General features: G+C 41.0%; 1 pseudogene; it reads left to right on the top strand.

Annotated features, from left to right (window-relative positions):
* Window positions 1–21,533: 21,533 nt before the first annotated feature.
* Window positions 21,534–22,133, top strand: LOC116751513 (annotated as a pseudogene).
* The last annotated feature ends 2,114 nt before the right edge of the window (window positions 22,134–24,247 follow it).

Here is a 24,247-nt window from a genome sequence, read left to right on the forward strand (position 1 = left end):
TCCCTGAGTCAGTTTTGTAACTGAATATTGCCCAGTTCCCTGGCATGGTGAACATCATTTTACTCAATAATAAAATAGCTCAAGTCTTTGCTGGTCTCTAACTTCTTTTAAGTAACCTTGGGACATTAAGGCCCAAACTGCCTGGAAAGTGGGTCTTGGTCATTGTAATAATATAGCTGTTTTCACTTAAAATCAACTTTGTGCCTTTTAAATACAATAAATTGTTCATTCTGATTCCCACATATCAATCCTGGAACCCAGTAGGATGCTACAGAACTCACAAGCGAAAAGAATTTGTTTCCTTCTGTTATCCCTAAAGTAAATAATAGCTCTCCCTGAGAAACACATTGTAAAGATTCTAAAGAGCCATTGCTGTTCACAGTAACCCTTGTTCATTTCAGACTCCTTTTCTCTGGGTTTCTGGAGTCAGACCCTGGCTTCTCGCTCTCCCTTCACACACCCAATAAGGAGGAAGATGCATTAAGGGCAGTGTGACCACTGTCCTGACGGTTTGACTGTGAAGAGGCAGTGATACCTTCCAGAACTTAAAAAAATTTTTTCTGCAGCAGGGCAGTAGTTTCTCCTCCATGTCCCAAACTCAACTGATGGTAAACCATAGGAGACGGATTAGTAGATCAAACACCTGTCTATAGCGCTCAGCCTTTCTAGAACCATGGGAGGTCATCACAGTGTTACATATTTCTGAGGTAAATAAACCCAGCCCCCAGGAGTTTACAATGAGGGCTCTTCCAGAGGAGACCACAAGAATCCAATCTTGCCTCCTCTAACTGAAAGGTACCTAACAAATATCCTACCTTAAGCCTTGAAGGAATATAGATTTATTACTGCTTGAACTCTATGGCCAAATCTTTAATCCCTCATCAGATAATTCCAGTTTCACAAATGATGTGGGTCCATTTTGTATACACTCAGAGATTTTGTGGCAGTGGCTCCAACTTCTTCCTGTTAAGGAGGACAGGGTGGTATGTTGTTGAACACTAAAGATGCTGCTTCTTTTCGTGTGTGTGTGTGTGTGTGTGTGTGTGTGTGTGTGTGCGCGCGTGTGTGTAGTTGAGCTCATTTATTCATTCCACAGATGTTTGGAGTCTTACTGTGTGCCAGGTATGTCTGGTACGTGGAAATGCACTGGTGACTATGTCAGTTACCTGCTAAAGTCCCTGTACTTGTGGAGCTTACAGATGAAGGTAGAAGAGGCAAGTAGATATTTCAACAGGCAACTCAATAATCAGTGAGGAAAGGAATAGGAAAAGTAAGCCCAAGGAGTCCTGAGGACAAAGGGAGGTACAGCTAACTCAGGTTTAGAAAGGTAAGAAAGGCTTCCCGAAGAAGGTGGCCTCTGAGCAAAACACTGAAGGATGGGAACAGGAGATGATGGCAGAAAAGAGTTCTACAAAGCAAACAGCATACGCAAAGGCCCAGGGGATGGGAAACTACAAGTAGCTCAGTTTGGGTAGGGCAAGGAATGAGAGACTGGGGTATAGTGAGAAACGTGGCTTGAGAAGCAATAAGACTCAAATCACGATAAGCCTTTGGGGAACATTAAGGATGTGATTTTGTTTTTAGGAAAAACCCCTTCCCAATCTCCCTTAAGAATGAAGAAAATATATCTGGTTCAGTTAATACTGATCTTACCCATCCAGTCAGTAAACTAAGGGCACTGTGCTAAGGATCCGTACAATATCTTTTAGAAACAGAAGATACGAGGAGAGGACCGGATGGCAGAGTCTTCACATGCTTTTTCCCAAGGGTGAGATGAACCAAGAGATGGAATCTACTCACTCAGCGCTGTGGTCTTGGCAGAGTGGACACTGCATGTGCCCCACCCTTGGTTCCTTAGTCATGAGCTCCCACCCTCAGCCCACCTCTGCCTCGCACAATAAAGGCCATGTGCAAGCAAAATCAACAGGAGTAAGGAACCAGGCAGAACGAGGCTCAACTTACTTCATCTCAAGTGAGGCTCTCTCTTTAAGAGTTTGGAAGGAGATTGACGGAGCAGCAGAAAAAGAATGAGATAATAAGTAGAATGGAGCTGAGAATGACCTTCTCACGTTCTGCAGACCTGTGGTCTTTTCTAGTGGTCTTGGCCGTGCCATAGATCATAAACCAATGTTTCAGCCTCCACACTGCCTCATCTGTCCTAATGCTTCACGGACAGGAACCCCAGAGGAATCAGGTGCGTCAGTGTACAACAGGTAATCTGATGGTCTCAGTTTTACAGATGAGGAAACCTGGGCTCAGACAGATGACTTAACTTGTCCAAGTTATGCAGCTAACAAACAAGTTCTAGAGTCAGGACTCCAACCCCAAGATGTTTGACTGCCAAGTACATGTTCTTAACTATTATGTGTCATCATGGAAAAATTTTTTCCAGGAAACTCAAAACAAAGTACACGTGATGTGTACCAGTGTCACCTCTTCGAGAGCATGCGTAAGCAAGCTGCAGTTGATTACCCTGGAAGCATAGCTTTTACTATGCTAATCGAGACACTGCATAGACCACATCACATATGCCTCTCTCCTCTACAACCTAGAACAAACTCACTCCCTACCATAGCCTGCCATATGCGCTGTAGCAGCTGGCCCCACTTTCCTCTCCAGCCCCATCCATGAACCCAGCCACACTAGCCTCCTCCTGGAGCTTTTTAGGGTTTCCTACATTCAGGACAATCTGCCTGGAGAGAGTTTTCTGCTCCTCAGCCGGCTCTCTCCTCTCCCCTCCTTCCAGGGCAATGCAAAAAGATCAGCCCGCGAAACAGCTTTGGGTAAAAACCCATTCTAAATGGCTCCTGATCCCCATTCCGCATCTACCATTATTCTTGATCACGTCCCCACTAGCTTCATAATATTCACCACAACTATATATTGCTTTATTCTTGTATTATTTGTCTGAGTCCCATACCGAAATACAGGCTTCGGAAAGGTAGCATCCATTGCTTTCTATCTATGCCTTGAACACTGTTTGGAACATATACCGGGCTGAATAAATATTTGTTAAATGGATACATGAATTTTCAAGTGAAAGGGATTCCTATGATGGTTTTTTCTGAAATCCTCGCATCTTTACATATCTCTTATATAACTGCAAAATCCAGTATCCAAACTTTCCCAGGGTTCTCTTGTCCCCAAAATAGTAACTTCTCTGCACACAGCACAGACTAACCTCTGCTGGAATCACCTGACCTTACTGACCTCGAGCTCAGGGCTGAGTCAGCAAATGTTGCCTAGATTATGCATCTTTATCGTGGGGCTGCAGGAAGGCAGGAAACCCCAGTGCTCCCACACGATAAAGATGGACTCTCCCAGAGCTCTGGGAGATGAGGTTCTAAACTCCTGCTATTTGTCTTGGCTACAGGTAACCCCATGAAAGAAACTGATGCTGGTATGGTCCCTGAGGTCGCTACAGTAAACATTATCCGTGTGCAATGAAGGGAATATTGACAGAAAGGGATGAGTCTTTTGTTGAGAGTGCAATTAGTCTCTAAAAAATAAACAGCTATTGGCAGAGAGCCTACCGGTTTATTTGAAAAGAATTTTACAAAATTATTTTTAACAAAGAGTTCTACTTTCTTAGGGTGAATGTGACTGAATGTGGTGGGAAATGGTAGAAAACCTTAATATGGGTTTAAGCCAAAACCAAGACAGGTATTCTCAGTCGAGAAGTAGGTTTAACTTAAGCTTGGGGTTCTCTGTCTCTCTAGAGGTAGGTTAGTCTTTTCAAATATAAACAGCTTCAAGCTGTAGGCCATAGGTGAGAGGGAACTTGTTGCCACCCCTGGATGCATTGATGGAATTGGGGCATGAAGGCTCAGTACACGAGGAATTCAGTGCAGCCTAAACCACGAGGCCCCAACTCAGGATCTGGAATTCACTTTGCCCCCAAAGTCTGGGACAGGACCTACAGGTATGAAAGCTAATTCTTTTGAGAACAAGGACTTCTCCTTAGTCATCCCTTGGGCTAGGCACATTTTCTCAGACATGGGAGATGCCAGAAAAGTGTGCAATGGGAAAGGGTGAATAAATGTGTTGTGATGTATAGCTCTAAATCCTGGGGATACAGAGACAGGATTTTCTTCCTGTGCTGTTTTTCTTCCTGTGCAAAGGGATTTCCTGGATTTGAAAAAAGTACCACCAGAACTATGTGCAAGGCACACTATAGAAGGAAAGATAAGGATATCACAGCCTACAGAGCACTTTTAAAGAGCCACTGGGAGGCTAGGACTGAATAGGCCTCTTGGGTTCCCTTTGAGTTGGATGAATGGGGCAGGTGACAGAGGACAAGGGAGGAGAGCTTTCATTCTCTCCCACTGAGAACCAGTTAGAAGGCTTTCATCTGGAGACGACCACTGGAGAGCCTTAAAAGACTCTTTTCAGTTGAAATTTATAAATAGAAGTAATACTACTTTGTATTCAAAGCACATTTACACATTTCGTTTTCTTTTAAGTTCATAAAGCTATTCCGCACCTGTAAAATGAGATGGGAATTCACACCTTATAGGCCAGTGCTGAAGAGAAAGCAGGATAATGTTTGTACAAGACTTGGCATTTTGTGTGGTCTATAGTAAGCATGCAATACACGGTCACTGCTACTATCATGGCTGGTACTATTACTACTGCTCTTCCAGAATGGGTTTTCTGGGACAGAGATTAGCATGCAAGGCCTTTATTGAGGAGCCCTCTCATAATCAACACCTGTGCAAGGGAGGAAACGGAAGCAGGATGGGTAGAGGTAGAAGTTGACTGACTAGTCCCCACAAAGGTCTCTCTCAGTCCCACAGAGAGCTCTGGACCACACTGGCTCTTGAGAACTGTCACTCACTGGGGTGAGAAGGCTCGGCCTTTACACCACCACAGTGATGAGTCATTATTGGAGGCTGCCCTAGAAGGAGGCAGGCTTTTGACAAGCCTGAAGTTTTCCTCAGCTGAGGCCATCTCCAAAGAGGGCTCCAAGCTGAGGGCATTTTCTAGGAACACTTCCAGAAGTTGACAGAGTAAAGCATTGAGCCCTCAGGGGATATCCGGGTGTGTCACAGAGCTTAGCCCAATTAGTAAATAAGAAGAGTGCTTCAGAGGGCTTCCAACAACTTGTCCAAGGCCACAGTAAGTAAAGAGCTGTGCTAGGAACGGAAGTTAAGTCTTCCGACTCTAATCTGTCCTCTTCAGAGGCTCAGGACCCTGTGGCAACATTTGGCATTTCTCTCCTTTATTGTGCCAGCAATTGCTCTGCCTCCTCTGAGCCTAAACAGATCAAGGAACATCTGCTTAATGTAGTGCCTATGTCTTTTCCTAAGGATCAGGTAGCTAAGTTTACTCAAAAACAAACAAACAAAAAAACAAGGAAAAAAGAATTATGGAAAAGGGAATTTTTTTCAAATTATGTTTACCCTTATAAGTATCATATTCTCACCCTGCTCCCCCTCATTTGAAACACAAGCATGTGCACACACAAAAGAGACCCCCCAAAGGGTCTGTTTAAGCAAAGATTTTGGCCATAGATCTACCAAATTAGAATCTCCAGAGATGGAACCCTGAATTCTTTTTCTCAAGCACCTCAGATGAGCTTCAAGCACACTAAAGGCTGCAAACTATCACTATAAATTCAGCATATCACCGGTCCAAAGTTATGCTCACATTTTTTGTTTGTTTGTTTTGTTTTTTGCGATACGCGGGCCTCTCACTGTTGTGGCCTCTCCTGTTGTGGAGCACAGGCTCCGGACGTGCAGGCTCAGCGGCCATGGCTCACGGGCCCAGCAGCTCCACGGCACGTGGGATCTTCGCGGACCGGGGCACGAACCCGTGTCCCCTGCATCGGCAGGCGGACTCTCAACCACTGTGCCACCAGGGAAGCCCATGCTCACCTTTTTAAGTTTGTGCCTATAAACTGGTTCCAAAAGCAATTCACAGAATCAAAGCATTCTCAGGTTGAAAGGTTATCTTGGAGATTATTATGTCTCCATTTTTGAGAAGAAAAAACCACGGCCTGAGAGGAAGGGTGACTTGCCCAGGGTAAAAAAAGAGGTTAATGAGCAGAGTCCGGCTCCCACTTTTGGGATCAGGCCTTCTTATAACTCTAACAAGCTTCAAAGAGGAGTTTCAATCCAGTTTCCAGCAATGAAAGCAAAAATTAAAAGAAAAAAAGAGTTCCAGGACTATTGTCAACAATATTGTCATGGAAAACATCTCAATCATTCGGGTCTGTTATAAACTCCACCCTCCCCCACCATTTGCTATAACTACTCCCAACTTAAGTATCTTCTGACTAGAGACATGGTCTCTTATTTGAACTTGGTTTACGCAATGGGAAGAGAAGACCCCAAAGCCATCAATGCCAAAAGGAATAGTATTTCCTTCTACAGTTTTATAATTTATTCTTATTCAGAAGTGAGGTTGGGTTTCCAAATCTACTCCTTCGAGAAGGAGTAGGGGGAACGGGAAGGGCACTGCCCTACAGAGTATGGTTATACTTCAGATTATTTTGTATGTTTGAAATCTCTCAAGCTTTGATTAATAGCAATTATATTAACAAAAATGATGATGATGATGACAGAAAATCAACCTACCGTTTCTTCTTTATTAGTCCCCACACTCAGTGACTCAAATAAGCATAAAATGTGAAAGATGCGGCTGCTTCTACTGGCATCTGTGGTTCTCCAGGTCCCCAAATGGCCTGTTGTTAATTTCATTTATAGCAAATTGGGGACATAAATAAACTTGTAATTTGGGTGCCTATGAAAATATGGCAGGCTGGCATGGCAGCACAGCCAAAAATCTGATTTAACTGGTGTTCCTTTCCATCAATTCCATTAAAAGTTGCTAAACTCAGAGCTCAGCTTAGAGTCAGATATAGAGAGGTCCTGAGCCTGTTTAGAGAGGCAATCTGGGACGGTGGGGAACCCCAGCCAAGAAGTCAGGAGGCAAAAGGCTCCACTACTGGCTTCTACCAACACATCATCTATATTTAGAAAACATTTTTTCTCTCCTAGTTCCTCAAACATTGTATCCTGCTGGGTGATTTTTGTAACTGAGCCTTGTTACCTGGAGTCATTCATAGTATCTAAGACTAGAGGAATTTCAGAACAGCACATGGACCATAACTCTGTCTCAAGTTTGCCTGACTTCTCATCATCCTGGGGGTGGGGGTGGGGGGAACCCATTTTCTTTTCAATTAAAAAAAAAATAAATAAAAAGACCACAGATATAGTCTCAGCAGCGATGTAGCTACAGACATGACTTCAGAATACAGAGATCAAGAGATTGGTCATCTCTGACACTCACTAGTCAATTCTTGGTCACAAGTCCTAGTTGCTCCCAGGATCAGTCTAGACTAGAGTCAGCTGAATATTGTGACTCAACATGAAGTGCCTCAATAACAACGCTAATCAGAAATGTCTTCTCTCTTTGCCACCAAAATACTTCCGTTTAGAAATATATTAGAATCAAAACAGAAGCTTCTGGAGAAGTAGGGGATGAGGAGCAGGCATCATACTTCAGCGTAGATTTCAGAGTACCAGTTGTATCAGTTAGAGTTCTTTGTGTGCTATATACAGGAATTAACCCTGACTAAACTTAAGGGAGGAAGTGGAATTTAATCAGAGGATCTGCGGTAACTCATAGATTTTTTTTTTTTTTTTTTTTTTTTTTTTGCAGTACACGGGCCTCTCACTGTTGGGGCCTCTCCCGTTTTGGAGCACAGGCTCCGGACACGCAGGCTCAGAGGCCATGGCTCACGGGCCCAGCCGCTCCGCGGCATGTGGGACCCTCCCGGACCGGGGCACAAACCCGTGTCCCCTGAATCGGCAGGCGGACTCTCAACCACTGCGCCACCAGGGAAGCCCGTAACTCATAGATTTGAAGGAAGAGCCAACTGAAGAACTCTTGCACAGGGGCTACTCAAAGTTTCCAATCCCCAGGAGAAAGAATCTGAGTGATCAGTGCTGGCCCATTGGCTGTCCACAACCCACTGCCCACACCTACCCTGGTCCAGGGGCAGGGACCATGTTCAGCAGCCTTGGTAGAGCTGCAAGGAGCTGTGAACATCATTACCCAAAGGAAAGAATGCTGGACAGGCAGACACAAAATGCCCCCACCCATGCAAGCATCAGCAAATATGTTTGTTTACTCATGGGGATTCTTCTGACTACAAAAGTCATGCATTTTTAGTATATAAAATTTGCCAGAGAGAGAGATTTCATTTCACTTTGTGGAAGGGAAAGTTAAAGAAGATGCAAGCAGCACATCCAGTAGCAAAGTCCCCTAGAAACAAACAGGAAATTTTCAGACTTTTAGGAAAAGGAGAGGAATGTCCATCCAAGCTACTTATAAATGTCTTTAGCTCTCACAATTACTTCATAACTTGCTTAGAAAACGAAATAGGTATTATTAACTGGACTGTTTCTTGCTAGATGATAAATGACATAATCTAATCAGACATTAGACTTACCAAAGCAAGAGCATCTCTCATATACCAAGGCAAAAAACCTTGAGAAAAGATATAATGCAGATGAAAGAGGTTTTAAAGCTATAAGCCAGGGACTTCTCTGGCAGTCCAGTGGTTAAGACTTCACCTGCCGATGCAGGGGGTGCGGGATCGATCCCTGATTGGGCAGCTAAGATCCCACATGCCTCATGACCAAAAACTAAAACATAAGCAGTATTGTAACAAATTCAATAGAGACTTTAAAAATGGTCCACATCAAGAAAAATCTTAAAAAAAAAAAAAAGCTGTAAGCCAGTATTACAACTATAAGATCATTTTCTTCTGTATATTGTTGGGAGTAACGCGAGGAAAGAGTACACAGTAGTTCTCAAAGCAGTAACTGAGAGAATCCACAAACCCTTGGCTATACACACTCTCCTGCTGGTGGGGTACTCATAGACAGTATAGAAGTTAGCGCTCTGAGAGCACTCTTCTGATAACTAATGTGACAAAGAGAGGAGCTATAGCCATCCCACATTTGTATATGAGCATCTAAAAGTATTAGTAGAATAAAACAGAATTGATAGAAAGACTGAAATAAAGACACAAATGACACAACAATTATTTAGTGAGTGCCTACTTTGTTTCAGTTAATAATAGCTCTTTCATTGTATTGGGGGGCCTGAGGCTAACTATGAGACATTTTATATGGTCCTTGCCCTAAGGGAAATTTTAATAATATACTTGGAGATCAATCATGAATTCACTAGTCAGGGCAAGACACCACACATTCACTGGGAGATGAAAAAGCATGGTCCCGGTCCACTATACAGTTTACAGTCTGGTGGGGACGATGATGTCAGGCTATAGAAGAAACATTAAATAAAGGTGCTGCCATGACACACTGACGTGAAACAGTCCAGTTAGGGGTATGCCACCACAAAACTGTAACTAATACAAAGAGACAAAAATTTGTTTAAGACAGCGCGTTCAAGGTTATCTCTGTAACTTTGCATCCCGATAGGTTTTCTTGAATACAAGAGAAAGATGCAGACTTATGCAAAGTCCCTGACCAGGAGTCTTGCAAAACTCTAGGTTTTATACACACACAAATAAATAACATTTCATTGTTATTGTATGTGTTTGCTATGTGTGTAAAGCACATTTTGCAAATTATGTCACTTAACCTTACCCTCATGGCAACACCCATAGTTAAGTGGGGTGTTTTTTGTTTGTTTTACCAGATAGAAAAACAGAGCTGGGAGACATTAAGCAATTTGTCTGGGGTTTTATAGCTACTAAGTGGGGCAGTCAAAAGTTGAACCCAGGTCTGCCCAACACCAGAGTGTGCCCTCTGAACCACTCTACCACGTTGCCATGTGAATTTCATCCATCACGTGTAACATGGTGGAAATCAGCAAGAACACCTGCTGTCAGAACTCAGTGACTCCTGAGAAGATATGCAATGAACCCCGTTCGGATATACCCTATTTGACTGTGGACCCCCTTACCTCTGATCTTGACTAAAGAGTTTCAAGTATACCAGGGGCAGCTGACCTCCTGGGGCATGCTGTCATGGCTGTGAAAAACCAGGGTCCAAAATCCAAGGGACTTCAGCATCTTCTAGGGAGGGGTAGAGGACTTTCCTGCTGACATGAGTAGAGATCAGCCACAGTGACCATTGGTCCAAAAAGAGTGAATTTCAGGGTGTGTGTAGAATTCATGGAGAAAAGACTAGCTGAAAAGGTACAGGCCAGAGCTGCTACAGCCATCTCATCACCAAGGGAAAGCTGGTTTGAGAACAGAGGCAAGAGAGAACATGGGCTAAGAGACCGGAAGGAGAAATCGTGTCCTAGTCAGTAGTTTACACTCCTGCGTCCAACTAGGCTGAAAGCACATTCTGCCATCAGTACTCAGTTATAGGAGCCAATTAAAACCCTTTTCACCTAAAAAAGAGTCAAAATTCTTCGTCATTTCTAATCAAAAGAATACTAACTTTCTCAATGTATAAAAGTGATTCCCAAAGAGGCCGAGGGTCTTGCCCAAGGTCATGAAGACTTTCAGTGGATGAGGGGGTTCATGAACAGAGATTCTCCAACTCCCAGCTCAGAGTAGGAATGCATTCCATGCATCTTACCTGATGGCATCAATAAAAAATGTATTTCTCCCTTTCAAACAGGAGGGGTTTAAATACTTTCTGACCTGGAATCTCCTATGCAGTGGCCCAGACTCTAATTCATGGTGTTCTCATCTGCTCAGGACAAGAGAGCCACTGGGCATAATTTCAAAATGTACAGATTCACAGTGTCTTTAATTATCTCTCTGTCATGCACGAACAGCCCTTGGAGCAAGAGCTATACACCCGACTGTCCTCCTCAGCATGGTTTCCATGGCATGGCCACAGATGGCTTCTAAATTTAAACTCGCACTGCCTTTTAATTGGGTGGTTAGGAGTTGTTTCCTGCCCACTCTTGCTACAAGTTAGCCTGAGGCTACTAATTACCAGCAGGAGCGGTCAGTCGTCATGTCTGCACCAACTCCATCATTTCTGACATCCTCACACAATGACAGGCTCACCCTTTTCCCTTTAGCAAATCTGGGTTAGCCAGGGTTTGGCTTCATTCTCACGAAAGCAGGACGCCAGTATTCCTAGCTGTGACTTCAATTATTTTAGTTGAAGTTTTCTGCAGCTAAAATGCATCTGTTCACTCAACAAATATTTATTTATTCAGGGTCTTCTCTGTGCCTGACCCTCTGCCAGGCCCTGAGTATACAGAAGAGAGATAAACAGACACGGTCTTTCCCTCCGAGAGCCTATTGTCCAGTAGGAGAGATGGACAATGACCTAGTGAAGACTCAAATAAGGATAAGTTGTGTTCAGGGCCAAAAAAGAAGAAGAAAAAATGCTCTGAAGGAAAATAGGAGAACCTAATTTAGATGGAAGAGAGAAGGCAAGGAACACCCACCTCTCCAAGGAAATGATAATCACCCTGAGACCTGAAGGAAGAGAAGGTGCCTTTCAGGTAAGGGTGAAGAGTAGGGAATTCCAGACAGAAGGAACAGCAGCAGAGAAGCCCAGAGGCAGGAAGGCTGTTGATGGACTCAAAGGAATGAGAGAAGTCTGGACCATGGCAAGGAAGGGAGAGCAAGTTTAAGATGAAGGGTAGGAAGGGCCTTAAAAGCCATCTTAAGGAAGGTGGATTTTACTCTACCTGTGACAGAAGCCATCGAAGAGTGTATTCATACGTTTATTCTGTCAATCAGTCAGTAGTTGATTGAACATCTACCCCGGGTCAGGTACCATTGTAGGCACCGAGAATACATCAGCACAAAAACAGCCCCACCAAATCCCCATCTTCCTGGAGCTTACATTCTCGATGACGACTCTAACACAGAGAGGTTTGATTTGTTCCACATTTATAAAAAGAGCCCTTCGGTTCTCTATGAAGAAGGGAAGAAGGGAGGTGAGGCAGCTCCAACGGTTTCTGCAGGAGAGAGAGAAGCATGAAAGCTTCCCGTGCTTCACACTGCAGGGCAGGACTCCTGATGTCCCATTAGAAAGGCGTCTTGTGCCACTTTCCGGCTAGAGTGGTAATGACTTTGCGTGGCTCCGTTATTTCATCTCCCCAGGGGTCAAAAGCAATATTTTTAAGAGGGCTGGGTAAAATTGAATTGCAGTCTATGGCCCAGAAATGACCAGAGCTGGGCAGCACCTTTGAGACTCACTGAAGCAAGAAGCCATGCACACCTAGGCTGCATGGTGAATACAGCTCTTGGGCTAAAAGAAAAAACAGATGGCTGATTCCTCAGTCTACCCCAGTAATACATTCCTTTCTCCTGATGACCTAATCATCTTTCCATGGTTTTCTTTCTTTTTCCATCCCTTCTCCTTAGGCACACACAGTCTTTTAAGGCAAAATGAATGCAAATTTGGCCCAACAGAGAATGAATTCAGAACAATGACCACATAACTGGGACAAGCCAATCCAGCTTTCCTGAAGGTATAATCCAGTGATCACCTGTACCTGTATCAGGAGCATTAAAAAGTAAACACATGTCTACATTTCTCTGTATCTAACTCCCCCTCCTGCTCCAGGACCTTCAGAATCTAAATCTCCAGGGAGTGAAGCCCAGGAATCCTCATTTTTTCACATATTATCTAGGGATTTTTTTTTTTTTTTGCTTCAATTTTCTCACTATTAGAATTAACTTATTCAACTAAAGGCAAACCAGACAATTTAATTGTCTGTTCTTCTCTCCATGCTTAGGGTACTGTTACAGGATCTCTAAAAGTCCTTCCTTCACTGAGATACAATGAGATGCAGGATGTCATAGAGGTTAAGAGGGGAGACAGATCTAGGTTCAAACGCTAGCTCCAGTAATAACTACTTATGTAACCAAGACAAGTTAAGTAATCTCTTTAAACCTTAGTTTTCCTCACCTGGAAAATGGAGATGATATCACATCATATATTTATTGTGAGGATTCAATGAAGCAACAAGGTGAAATCCTCAGGTTAGATCTGGTACATACTACATCCTTCATATATAGCAATGATGACTGTTCTCTAATCTTCTTCTTTTTCACCTTTGCTATTAGGACCTGGAGAGGGTATGAGAGTAGTAAAAGATGGAAGGAGAATATAGAGAACAGATACTTGTTCTTTCTTCTCTAAAAGAGAATTTTTTATTCCCCTTAATCAGCATTCTAGGAACAATTCTTCAGCTGAGGACACACAGCATGGCAGCCTGAATCCCTTGTGTAAATATAGAAATAGTTATTCCCACAAGGAATAGAAGCAAAACTCCCACACCCTAGCTCTCCCAGGCTTGCTCAAGGCTGCAAAAGCTGGGCTTGTCAGAAAACACCTCCTTGATCCATCCCTAGAGATTTTTCTAACCTAAAGTTAATTCGATGGCACTGGGGAAGGGACAAAAGGGAGGGCTGGCATCTAATGTCAGCACCAAAATTTAGTTCTGTTTTTAACTTGAAACATAAAAAGGCAACGTCATCCAGAGATAAAATTCCCAAATGGCGGGAAGAAGGGAAACCTGAGGCTTAGAGAAGTTAAATATACTTTTCAGGATCAGTAGCGATGATAAACCAAAAGACGACTCTCTCACAACCTCTCCCTATTCTAATGGCTGCTTTCTTGCGTTAACCCATCTTTATCCTCTTTGGATGTGATCCTCCTAACTAAATTTTAGTTATTCTGAGTTTGGAAACCAGAGGGGTTCAATAAAATGTGGACTGTCTGGATGAAGGAAGGGAAGAAAAGACATGGAAATGAAGATGTGCTTCCCAAACAGGCCCTCAATCCATGAAGGCAAAAACGATGCACATAGGAACATTAAAAACGTCAACATGAACATCTGTTAATGAATGACACCATTTCCGGTAGAGCATAATGACACATGATAGGGCTTTTCTTTTGAATTCTTGAGCATACTTAGATCTGGGGAGATTATGTTTCTGGTCGTGGTGGCTGCTGTCTTTGCCCAGGACTTCCACTCCAGTTCCCCTCACACCATCTTGTTCTAGCAAGGGACCCTAAAACTCTAATGGAATATAATCCTGATGATGCCTACCATTATACTGCAATGCCTTGGCCAGTCTTTGGTCCAGGGTTAGATATGTGACCCTAGCCAATATCAGGGCACTTTCCAGGAATCATCTAAAGGGGCTGGCCAAGAAAAATCTCTTTTCCTCTCTATTCATGAGGCTGCCAGGATATGGCCCTGGAGCTGCAAAGTGCCATATCCCTCAACATAGAAGATCATGAAATGAAGCTTGGAGAGAGCTTGAGAAGACTTGGAGATGCCTTGGAGAAAATCTGAGAAGCTACGGGAGAGTGAATCTAAATGCCATCATGTCCAGGTTCTGACCTGCGGCTCTTCCTTTTGTTCAGTGAGGTATCATCTTTCCCTTAATCTGAAGGAACTTGGGTCACTATCACTTGGAATCCCATGAATCCTAATAGTTATACTGGGGCCTGAAATGACAAGACCCAGTAGAGCAGGTTTTGTGCTAATTAGCCTTCCAAGCTCATGGAAAATACAGATGTCTCTTCTTTAAAACTTTACTCATTAAAAAACAATACCATTTACAATAGTAGCAAAAGAATGCTAACTACTTAGGGATAAATTTGATAAAAGATATGCAAGACTTATACACTGTAAAGCTACAAAACCTTGCTAAAAGAAATTTAGAAGACCTAATGAATGGAGAGATATACAGTGTTTATGAATGGAAACACTCAATATTATTAAGGTACTATTAAGGTATCGATTTTTTCCATTTGCTACCTATAGATTTAACTCAATCTCAAACAAAACCTCAGCAGGACTTCTAGGGAAACTAATAAGCTGATTCCATAATTTACATGCAGATGCAAAGGACCTAAAGTAACCCAAACAACTTGGGTTGAATAATTCTTTTGTTGTAGGGGGGCTATTCTGTGTATGTTGAGCAATATTCCTGACTTCTACCAATTATATACAAACAGTATCCCACCCCCGTTATGACAAGCAACAGTGTTTCCAGACATTGCCAAATGCCTCTGGGGAACAAAATCACCCCAAATTCAAAGCCACTGAGCTATAATAATCAAATGATTTATTTGCATAGGGATAGACAAACCAGTGGAACAGAGCAGAGAGTAAAGAAATAGACGCATGTATACATGGTCTACTGATTTTTGACAAAGGTCCAAAGACAATTCAACTGAATAAAAGTAATTTTTTCAACAAATGGCATTGGAACAATTAAATATCAATAAGCAAAAAGAAGAAATGAGAAGGAAACTCAATTTATACCTCACACCACATATAAAAATTAATTCAAAATGAATTCATACTCAAATGTAACCTAAAAATTCAACTTCTAGGTTCTAGAAAACATCTGGAAGAAAATTTAGGCAAAAGTGTTTGTGACCTTGGTTTAGGCAAAGATTTTTAGTTAAGGCACTAAAGGCAGGACCTAAAAATGAACAAATTGATAACTTTGATGTAATCAAGATCAAAAACCTCTGTTCTTCAAATGCTATGAAAAGATAAGAAACAAAGAGAAAATATTTTGAAATCACAAATCTGATAAAGGACTTGCATGCAGAAAATAAAAAGAGCTCTCAAAGGCAATGGTATGAAAACAGCCCAATTACAATTGGTAACGGATTTGAACAAATATTTTATCAAAGAAGATATATAGATAGCAATAAGCTCGTGAAAAAAATTCTCAACATCATTAGTTATTAGGGAAATGCAAATTAAAACCCCAATTAAATATCACTATATACCTATTAGAATGGCTAAACTTAGAAACTGACCATACCAAGTGTTGGTGAGCACATGGAAGAATTAGAACTCTTAAACACTGCTGCTGGGAATATAAAATGGTATAGTCACTTTGGAACACAATTGGGCAGTTCCTTAACAATTTAAACAAACATACTGTATTAGATTGTTATGGCTGCCATAACAAAGTACCCCAAATTGGGTGTCTTAAAGAACAGAAATTTACTGTCTCATAATTTTTGATAGAAGTTTAAGATCAAGGTGGTGGCAGTGTTGGTTTCTTCTGAGGGCTGTGAGGGAGAATCTGTCCCATGCCTTTCTCCTAGCTTCTGGTGGTTTGCTGGCAGTCTTTGGCATTCCTTGGCTTGCAGAAGCATCACCCCTACCCTTGCCTTCATCTTTACATGGCATCCTTCCTTTGTGCATATCTCTATGCCCCAATTCTCCCATTTTTATAAGGACAACCGTTATATTAGATGAAGGCCCCCCCTAATGACCTCATTTTAACTCGATTACCTGTATAAAGACTATCTCCAAGTAAGGTCACATTCTGAGGTACAGGGGGTTAGAACATCAACATATCTTTTTCAAGGGACATAACCCAACCCATAACACCTACCGTATGATCCAGAAATTCCAGTCCTAGGTGCTTATCCAAAATAAATGAAAGTATATATACGTATGTTCACAGCAGCTTTATTCATAATACCCCAAAACTAGAAACAAACCAAATCTCAATCAACAAATGAATGGCTAAACAAATTGCGGTATATCTAGAAAATACAATATTACCCAGCAATAAAATGAATTAACTATGGACTTACACAATTATACAAATGAACCCCAAAATAATTATGCTGAGTGATGTAAGACAAAGGAATACATCTTTTGTGATTTCATTTATATAAACTCAAGAAAATGCATAATAATTATAGGAATGACAGGAAGCAGATCAGTCATTGCCTAGTGATGGGGAAAGGGGTAGGGAGAGATTATAAAGGGAGCAAGGAAATTTGGGGGGTGAGTGATTTATTCACTATCTTGATTGTGATGATAGTTTTATATGTATATACATGTCAAAACTTATTAAATTGTATGCTTTATTTATGTGCAGATTATTGTATGTCAATTATACCTCAACAAAACTGTTAAAAACAAAACAAAACAGAGCTTGTGCATAAAGCAGGGCACCTGGTAATATTGAAGAAGGTGTCACGCTAAACTAGTGATGATTGTATGAGACAGTTGGGACATCTTTAAGAAATGGCACTCCATTTAAAGTCTTAGAACACCATCTAAGACGCCATAATAAGAAATGTCACCATCTAAAAGAGGTATGGTGCTTTGGGCTGGAGAAAGACTACTTACAAACACTGACTATCCAACATAGCTGAAATGGAAATGAGAAATGCTGTCGAAAGAGAAAGGGCTATCAGCCCGATTTGTCCTGCCAATGCCAAATCAACTGATTTATTCAACACAGATTTACTAAGCTCAAACAAGGGCAACAAGCTGTGCATGCAGTGATGAATTGGATGCGCCCCTTGTCCAGTCTGCTGGGACAAAGGCAGAGGCTGCACATTATCAGCTCACCAGAACGCTGCTTGCTTAGGGCTCTGTGAATGTGCTTGCTAAGTTCTAGGGGAGCTGAAGGGGGCGGGGGATGGGTCCACCAAGTCTAACCGATTCTCTACAACTCATCAGAGCATAAATCCATCACAAGTATATAAACTGCCAGTCTAGGTCAGACTTAGACGCCTCGGTGCTAGCATGAAAGTTTGAGGCTATTCCTAGGGTCCTTATATTCTCTGTCTGAAATGTTACATTTTAGTTAAGTTACTTCAATTCTAGAATACAGTGTGAGAAAGGATATAATCAGAGTCTACAGAATCAAATGCAGTCTGGATAAGATTAATTTGAACTTGATATATCAACTCAGTGAAATCTATCAGTCCAACCAGTGTTTGACAACTGGCAGGCAAAGCGACCAATCGATTTGCCGTCATTTTCTTTCTACAATTGGCTGCTGCTTGATGTAGTACAGGGGAAGAAGATCTGCATATTTAACCAAAATGACTAAGAGGCAGCAAGGAGTAAATGAAAGGCAAGGTCAAACTGTGTGACCTTAAGTTAATGAACCTCTCTGAAACTTAAAGCCTGCCTTGACAAAAAGGTGGATAGTAAGAATACCTACATTAAAGAGTTGATCTGAGGATTTAATAAACCAGGTGTGTGTGGTTCCTGGTTCATGGTATTTTAATAATAATAATAATAATAATAAGTAGTAGTAGTAGTAGTATTGATAGTAATAGTAGTAGCAGTATTGCCACTGTCGTAATTTATGTTCTAAATCTGTTACTTGGTTTCTAGGTATGTCTCCATTGATAGGACCTTTCACTCTTTTTGACTTTTTATTCACTTAATCTGTGAGACAGAAGTTATGAGAGCTGCCTTACATAACCCACAAATTAATTCAAGACGTAGTTCTACTTGATAGGTGTATGCCAGTCACTAAGGGTATAGCGATGAGCAAGACATGATTCTTGCCCTCAAGGAGTTTCAGTCTAGTGAGGAAGGTAGACAAGCAAACAGACAGTGGTAAAATAGGATGAAGGCTCCATAATAGGCAATATACAGGCTGAGTGTGGATGTCCACAGAAGGACCAGCAGGGTTCAGGTCAGGCTTCCTGAATGGGAGTTAGCCACAAAAGCGTTTTTGGCAGAGGGAATAGATATCCAAAGGCTGAAAAGGCAAGAAACAGGTGGTGATTTGGCAAATAATAGTTTAGTTTGGTGAGAAGACAGAATCCAAGGAAAAGAGAGATTAAATAAATTCTGGGAAGGTGCATAAGGGCCAGACCAGGAGAGCCTCTTAAACCATATGAAGGAGTCTGGCCACTACCTTGAAGTATCCTGAATACAAAGCTGGTATTAGAAACAAATGTTAAAATTTAAGTACCCTCTAATTCAAAATTCTATTCAAATATTGTCACTATCATCAGGTACACATGGATTCAATGTCAGCTGTTGTGCACAAGGATACTGCTATGAACTGCAGGTTTGTGTGTCCCAAAATTCATGTGTTGAAATCTTAACCTCTAATGTGATGGTTTTTGGAGGAAGGGTCTTTGGGAGGTGATTAAGTCATGAGGATGGAATCCTCATATGGGATTAGTGCCCTTATTAAAGAGACCCCAGAGAGCTCCCTTGCCCTTTCTACCATGTGAGGACACAGACAGAAGACGGCCACCTATAAACCAAGAAGCGAGCTCTCACCAGGTACCAAATCTGCCAATGCCTTGATCTTGGACTTCCCAGCCTCCAGAACTGTGAGAAATAAATTTCTGTTGTTTATAAGCCAACAAGTCTATAGTATTCTGTCACAGCAGCCTGAACAGACTAAGACTGGAGTTCATCTCATTTTCTCCACCTCTCTAACACACACACACACCACAAAGAAAAAAATAATAAACTATCGCACGACTGCTTGCAATTGTAAGTGTGAAGTCCTATGCCTGCTCACTGCCTGCAAGAAACTCAGGAGGTCAATGAACTATCATTGCTTTGTGGCAATAGCTGCTGCCCATGGTTCTACTCTTACTAATTTTATGTCATCAGAATGTAAGAGCTCCCAGAGAGGCTGGTCTCCTGTCTCCAGGTTTGCTTTCCCTTGCAGTGAAGCAGGGTTGCCCAGAGAACTGAATGTGAGGAAATGGAACCACTGAAGCTCCTAGACGAAAATTAATGGTGCCATTTTTTTTCAATGTTAGCCTAACCTTAGAGCTTTTGTTGTCAACCATTCATAAATGCTGCTGTAAAATGGGCATGCAGCCTCAAAGCCCTAGGGAGGCACCAACTAATGGTTTATATTGCCACTAATATATTACAAAAGGCTTGAACATTTAGTTAAAAGTAAAAATGGAGAATTTGGGGGAGGTGCCAGAGAGGTAAATTGGGAAGAAGTCCATGGCAGAAGAAAGGAGTCTTTGATGCATGCTGGGGTACAATATATGTGTACCACTTTTAATTGTTCTTTGGGTTGAAAATTGCAGTTTCTGCAACTGAGCCCTTTCAGAAGAATTAATCAGAGGAAATTTGTAAAGTTTTCCCATACGTAATAAAACATGCCTCCACAAAGCTTCACAGAGGAAATTATTATAAGACGGTCAGCCCATATGTGAGATCACACCTGTGCTTTCCGTTCTGGAGAAAGAGCTGGAGAACTTGCCTAGTTAATCTTGGAAAAGAGACTGATTTTGTCTTCTGAAACCTTTTCTCTTGTAAGTTAGTTCTCTAGACTTTGATAATCACAGTTACTTGGCTGATTTATTTGAAAATGCCAATATTCCTGGTGTTCCTAAGGCTATATAATAGTATAAATTAATGACAATTTTTACAAATTTATTGAAACTAATTTTTAGTTTTTAGACTCATTGGAATAATTTACTGAAATTATACCAGGTACTATAAATAAGACAAGCAAATAACGAATCCGAGACTATAAAAATCAAACTGAAATATGCTACATCATATTCTGGAGACATACCACACATTCACAGGAACACAAGTCTAAGAAAACTAGATGTAAATACATGAATTCTTATAGAAAAGTGCTTCCAGTTAAAAAGGGTAGTCTTAAGAGAACGGCAGGGTAGTGGTAAGGGGTTTTTAGAGAAATCTCCCTGCCAAAAATTCCTACCAAATGCCTTGGCATTATTTCAAATTATTGAGTTTCTGCCTTAGAAACCTTAATGTCTGATTTATAAATCCTTTCTATAGAATCTTTTCAGGAGTATGAAAACATTCACTGGTTGATACAAAGCTAGGTTTAAAGACCTATTCAGTGCACCATTTTGCTCACATTGGTCACATATGTACAAGCTAAACAGATTTGTAAGAGGAGAGATAAAATGAATAAACTTATTCCAATAAGTTAGGGAAAAGGACCTGCAAGTAGTCAGCCAAATGCAATATTGGAATAGCTGCTTCAGAGTGAATCCTGGAAGATGGAATATATAATCAAAGGTGTTATACCAAATTCCAAGTGTCAAAGTAAAGCTGACTGCACTATACTGACATGACACACATAGTAGTTCAAGTGGCCAAATTAGAGCAACACAACAAGTTTCTATTCATTACCAGGCAGATGACAAGTCCTGAACTAAATGTTGTGAAAAATAAAAACTTACAAGACATGGTGTTGTCCTTAAGATTTCTATCTCCCTGGTGAAATAAGATTTAAATACAAAACCTAAGTCAAATTAACATAATCTAGCACATAATGAAGGAAAAAATTTTCATCAATCATTAATTTATTCTACATTTGTTGAATGCTTATGGGACAAGCAATATACGAGCCACTGAGTATAAACAATGAATCACACTTAATCTCTGCCCTCAAGAAACTCACAGTAAGAAGTACTATTTTCCAAATTGTTTTCCATGGACAAGTGAAATTTCTCAAACCACTTTGACAATGGAAGACTTTTTTTCCAGAGTCTGAAGAGTATTCTTCACGGCTATGTAGGAAATGTTGGTTTCAATCCAGGAATGGTATAAAAATTTAAGTAAGGAAAAATTTCTAGGTTATACTTTGAGAAATCTTTATGGATTTTAATCAAAGCACTGGATGATGGATAGACCTTGGACTGGTAGGTAGATTTAAGGCAAGGAGAGCTCATAATATGCGCAAGGTACACGGTAGACGATACTTAAAATGACTGAACCACCTAAAAATGGTAGACGATACTTAAAATGACTGGACCACTCTTCCTTTTCTGGTAAGCGGCCTGAGGTGACCTCTAAAAATGGTTCGCTATTCACATGACCCAGAAAACCCCACAAAATCATGCAAGTCAAGAGGTTCAAATCTTCGCGTTCACTTTAAGAACACTCGTGAAACTGCCCAGGCCATTAAGGGTATGCATATCTGAAAAGCCACCAAGCATCTGAGGATGTCACTTTAAAGAAGCAATGTGTGCCATTCCATGGTTACAATGGTGGAGCTGGTAGGTGTGCCCAAGCCAAACAGTGGGGCTGGACACAGGGTCGGTGGCCCAAAAAGAGTACTGAATTTTTACTGCACATGCTCAAAAATGCAGAGAGTAATGCTGAACTTAAGGGCTTAGATGTAGATTCTCTGGTCGTTGAGCATATCCTGGCAAACAAAGCCCCCAAGATGTGGCACAGGACTTACAGAGCTCATGGTCAGATCAACCCATACATGAGCTCTCCCTGCCACATTGAGATGATCCTTACCGAAAGAGAACAGATTGTTCCTAAACCAGAAGAGGAGGTTGCCCAGAAGAAAAAGATATCCCAGAAGAAACTGAAGAAACAAAGATTTATGGCCTGGGAATAAATGCTTCAAAAAATAAATGCAAATAAAAGTAAAAAAAAAAAAAAAAGACTGGATCATCACAGGTCCTCAGGCCGTGTAAGTAGTGAGAAATAAAATCTGATAGGTGAATTGAGACCAAGAGTGGAGGATCTAAAAACCCGAACTGAAAACTTCATTCTTTATTAAGAAAGTGACATGGAAAAAGTCCTATTTTTAAGAAGCAACCTAGCCATGATAGTTCAGTGTAACCTGCACGTAAAGAAAAAAGTCTGGAATAAACTCAGAAGATAACAGAACCCAAACTCTCCCTGAAAAATGGATCAACATAACTGTAATGACAAAACATGATACGGTACGTAAGAAAACATGCTAAAATTAGATAGAAATAAGGCAAAAGATGTAGAAAATTTTAGTTTGCTCTTCAACAGCAGAATCAGTCTGGGACACTGGAAAGGAGACCATCAATCATAAGGGCCAGAAAGCATTGGACTTTAACCTTTGAGGTCCATTGAAGGCAACATGATATAGCTACAAAACTTCTTGAGCTGTACACTTGTGCTGACTGGGTTCAACCGCATTGCTGGCATTTACTACTGTTTTATTCCTATCTAAAATATTTCTTTTGGTTATATACAATCACTCATATTCAAGAAGGCTCTACAATGCATGAGCTTTAAGAAATTTTATATCTTCATTTTTTACACTGTATTTAGTCTTTCAACAGATATTTTCTGAGTATCGATTATACATCAAGGACTGAGCTAGGCACTGGAGGTTCAGCAGTGAACAAGACAGACACGACTGCTGCCCCAGTGGAGCTCACGTTAACTACACAAAAACTTTTTTTATTAATGTACAGAAAACTAAGAATACATCCCTTGCACCATTTTCACAGAACAGCTCACCATGGCAGATCTAATGTCTTCCATGGTGTGATGCACAGATGTCAGAAATGAGAAGGCTGCATTAATTTACTGTAGATAATAACTAGACTTTTAAAAGAAAGTATGAAATCATTGGTCTATAGTAAAACCAGCAACTGACTTTTCTGGCTATTCAGAGGACGTGATAATCATCACTAGCACTTAGAAACAGAATGCCAGAGTTGGCAAGGTTCAGAAAGATCAAATCATTCTACTTTGCATTTTTACCGATACAAGAACTAAATCCAAAAGAGCACAAATGATTTGTCTAAGGCTCCATAGCTATTCAGAAACAGAGAAGGAACCAAAATCAAGATGCCCTTTACATCAGCCCAATGCTCTTTCCAATACACTAGAAAGGACACCATTTGTTAAAACAGTGAGAAAGTTGCAGATTTTAGAGCAGACCTGTGATATTTATCTGCATCATCCTTGCATTTGGAGAATTACACCTCCCTTTTCATTGTCTTCTAACTCAGCTCACATGATCTGGCTGAGGCTCATCCAGACTCTCCAGCCTTCCAAGTCACAGGGAGGTCACATTACACAGGCCTTGCCAATAAGAATGCTTCATCTTCTCTAGACACACTAATGGGTTCAGGGATGGGTATATGCCCCAAGCTAGGTCAGGTGATGTCCTCCTTAGGATTTTTGCCCCATTATCAGGAAAGCTATTTCCCTTCCTCTAGAACCATAAACCATATGGATTCCGAAAGTCTGGAACTCTTGGAGCAATGTTCTCTGCCACAGGGATAGAGCCTGCTAGGAAAAAAAGCAAGTAAAGCAGAACCAAGAGATGAAAGGATCAAGCAAGAAATGTCACAAGTAAGTCACCTGGATCCAGCCTGGCCTGAAATAAGACCTCCCCCAGACTTTTCTGTAAAATGAGCCACTCAATTCCATTTCTTAATCTAGTTTAAATTTTTTCACTTATAACTTTTTAAAAAAGGCCCCCAAAATACATGTACTAAACATCTACTTTCAGAATACACCCAGTGCTATGATCTCCAACTTGAAATGTCTTTGTAGCACTATCAAAAAGGCCCATAAATTTGATGGCCAAACCAAGAGTTTCTAAGATGCCTAACAGGAAGTGTTAAGGATGATTTATTAGTAGTTACTTTTTGCTCATTAATAATTTTTATATTTATTATATGTTGAAAAGATCAGTTTGGACATATTGGTTTAAACAAAATACCTTATTAAAATTATTTTATTATTTCCTTTTTACTTATTTTAATGTGGCTTCCAAAAAGGT

The sequence above is a fragment of the Phocoena sinus genome, chromosome 3 (genome assembly GCF_008692025.1).
Source record: "Phocoena sinus isolate mPhoSin1 chromosome 3, mPhoSin1.pri, whole genome shotgun sequence".
In the NCBI taxonomy this organism is placed as follows: Eukaryota; Metazoa; Chordata; class Mammalia; order Artiodactyla; family Phocoenidae; genus Phocoena; species Phocoena sinus.